Source organism: Octopus bimaculoides, chromosome 2 (genome assembly GCF_001194135.2).
Source record: "Octopus bimaculoides isolate UCB-OBI-ISO-001 chromosome 2, ASM119413v2, whole genome shotgun sequence".
Lineage (NCBI taxonomy): Eukaryota > Metazoa > Mollusca > Cephalopoda > Octopoda > Octopodidae > Octopus > Octopus bimaculoides.
The window spans coordinates 67,530,477-67,533,911 of record NC_068982.1 but is presented as its reverse complement, the minus strand read 5'-3'; the positions used below and the strand labels follow the sequence as shown (position 1 = coordinate 67,533,911).

The window sequence follows — 3,435 nt, the reverse complement described above, 5'->3', positions numbered from 1 at the left end:
TTGGATTGCACCTAGAAAGTTCCCCTCTGAAACACAAGTCCGGGCATGGTTATTTGTAGAAGACCAGCAGTCGCACATGCAGAGTCGCTCATGCACACCATTCTCCCCTCTGGGTATGAAGTGGCACCAAAGAAATTAAGCAAACTTTTATACGTGAATCAACTGTTTTAGAAAGACCAAATATTTGAAGAATTCGCAAATGAAAACCCATAATATACATATATATATATATTACACAAACACTTCCCTCAGGCTATTATTACTATAGACTACTGACGAAGATGATATATAAATTTCCTGTCCTACCATTAAAATTTTGCTAAAACCGTTGCTATGGCTAACTTCGAAAAATTCAGAACCCAACGTCATCACGAGATACATTTTGACTCCAAGATAAATGCCAGTCAAAAGAAATAGTCTTTTGCAGCACAGTTGAAACCAGCACTACTTCTAATATGAACTCAACCAATTCTTTCAAAATAGATTTCATCAATACATGTATTCATTTTGTAATCTTAATTCTATAATACTAAATACCTCTCTTTAGCCGTATATATAGTAACTAAATTCTTCAAGCTACCCATTCAAATCAACTGGAAACATTTATCGTTTGCTAGGCTATATAGACTTACCGGTTATAAGCAATGCTTAATGCGATTTGATCTGTGCTTGAACCAAGAGGTGACTGCAGAAACGGTTTTTACTCTTGTTGATGAGTGCGCACCAGCTTGACAAAAAAGCTATTGACTCGCTGCAACTGTCTTTCCACATTGAGCTACTTCGTATAGAGTCCAGAGGGAACCCTGAAGGAGCGATTTATGGGAGGCTTAAGGTTTCACGAGTCAAAGATGTTTGCGAGACATTTGAGTAAAATTTTGTGAGAAAGGGATTTACGGTACACAAGGCTAGAGCATGGCAAGGTTAAATGTTGGGAGTGCAAGTTTGTTCTAGCAACATGCTTGGTGAAACAGCGGGCGATCCCGGTCAGACTACAGATAACAGCATTGGAGACCCTCAACCTAAAGAAAAGGCGAAGAGGAATGATTTTATTTTGTAATCACCAGTGAACAGCAACAAGTGAAGAATATAGTATGAGCAATTTGGTAGGGGTGGGATTTTGCGTTGAGTCTGAATAATAAAGCTAAAAGAAAGCTTGGGTGGGGCCGAAAGCAGTGAGTTATAATTTATTGTGCTTGGAAGAATTTGGTGCAAAGCTTATTGATAGCGTAAAGAGGGAGAAATGTTGTCGAGGAGGCAGCGTCTTCTGGAAAAACTGAGGTCTGAGAGGAAGGGTTGTCGATAGGAAAAGGAAAAAAAGCTCATGAAGATGCGCAGGCTAATCTTTTGGAGTTGTATGAGTTTGTGAAGAGAAAGTGCTGAGACATCAGGTCAGAATACCTTTTTTCAGATGAGGAAGCGTCGAAAGAAACAACAATTTTAACAAAAATCCATTCGGTTGTACAAAGAATATTTCTGAAGTGGAAGCTTCCAGATCATTGGAAGAACTGCGAAAGAATATGAAGTCTACATATTCATGTGAGAAGCGGAAAAGCCGGTGGCACAATGTTTGAGGAAGCCAACAGAAACATTGCACATGTTTGATATAGATAAGTTGCAACTAAGGGAGGTTGATACTGTAGTATGGAAGGCATGAGCCGGCATCACAGTGGGCCAATTAGCTCTCTTACTCGCTTTTCATATATTGTCTTCGGAAAACGAAGATTTTTGTGACAGATTCTCAAGGTACAGTGGCGATTTGATTGATACTAGCTACTTAGTGAGTTGAAGAACAGGCAGACATCCTAAAGCACAAGCACGTTAAAGGGACTCGTCAGTTGCAATCAATGTCACTGTTCTCGATGTTGATTGGAACGTTTTCATGGAACAAAGGATGACGGGTTTTGTCATAAAGAACAGAACTGTGTATGTGACTGAGCAGAAATTTTTTTGGTTCCGGAATTTTTACGCTGCATTGAGCATGTACAGATGGTTTAAAACTTCATTCTATGGTGTAACATATGGATGCTGATGTGTTTTGGTCAGATTTTGCTTATGCAAAGCTCGATTTCCCATAATTACATGCAATTTATACTCGAGCTCAAGTATAAACTCTGCTAATTGCTCAGGATAAAATCCACTACAGATTCGTATAACACATAATGGCAGCCCTTAGAGATAGGGATTCACAGAGGGTACTCTCTCTTACCACTACCCTTTACAAAGGGAACTGAGATTTTGAATTGTATGACAGAGTGTACTGAAACATTGTCACTTGTAGAAGGAGTTATGTTACCTTCAGTGTAGGTTTTCATACAAGATTTGACAATTGTGTCAGATCAGAAACAGGGGTTGAATGAGATTTGATAAAGCCTGAGTAACTGACTTACAGAATACTTTTACTCGGTTTTTTTAGGTGTTAATGTAGTCGCAAGCAGGCTTAGACACCGACTCGACAGTGTTACCCTTGACGCAGTGGAGCATCGTAAATGTCACAGGTGAGGGAGAAAAGGCTGCACCAACAAAAGGATAGTACTTCTTTCAGCTGAATAGATTGAAGCAACGTAAAATGAAGTGCCTTGTTCAAGGACCTAACGCGCTGCCTGATCTGGAAATCGTATCTACGACTTTATGATCGTGAGTCCAACAACCTAACTAGCACTTGTAAAAGTCTAATGTATGTGTGTATATGTGTGTGTGTGCATTCAATAACGAATTAAAAGCAGCGCTTGTGCTGTAAACAGTATCCACCGCCATACTTAATGTATGTGTTTTGTTCGCCGGTTCGCTGCGGTATAGTGCCTGGGAGGGACGACTCCCTTATTACGCTGGGTGTTAAAACACCTGAAAATAATAGATAGGCAAGACAATTTACGCCCGATCCCATTCAAGAGTGATGGGTACCGATATTTCGCCATTATTGTGCTTATCAGCAGTGCATAAGTAAATCAAACCGGGTACAATCAGAATCGCCAGAATCTTCGAAAGAGGGACAAAAATTCAAAATCAAATCTGACTTTACTTGTGCCTCAGAAAACCTTATTTATGTCAAAAGATGCTCGGGCTGCCACGAAAACTACATAAGGTCCACGGGATTATCGCTCAGACGCAGATGCACTCACTCTGCATCGACAGCAGATTGCATTCCCAGAATACAGAATGATACCCTTTAGTGAACATATTGAGAAATGCGCAAGACAGATGCTACCACAATTTATAATCTTTCCATTCTATCAATGTGCCATTGGAACACCAACACAAATTAGATTAAATAAGGAAACCTTCTTCATTGAAAAATATAAGCCAAAACTTAACCATTGCTAACACTTTTAAATAAGGAAACTCACCTCACTGAGAAAAAAATATAGAGCAAAACCTAACATTCTATTCTTTCTAAACCAAATCATGTTAAATTAATCAAAATCTATCATCTCCAAC

The 3,435-nt window shown here is 39.3% G+C and overlaps 1 protein-coding gene across 1 annotated transcript in view; it reads left to right on the top strand.

The window, feature by feature from the left end:
* Positions 1-3,435, top strand: part of LOC106867166 (uncharacterized) — a 52,716-nt gene that overhangs the window by 22,749 nt on the left and 26,532 nt on the right. The gene's annotated exons all lie outside the window — the stretch shown is intronic.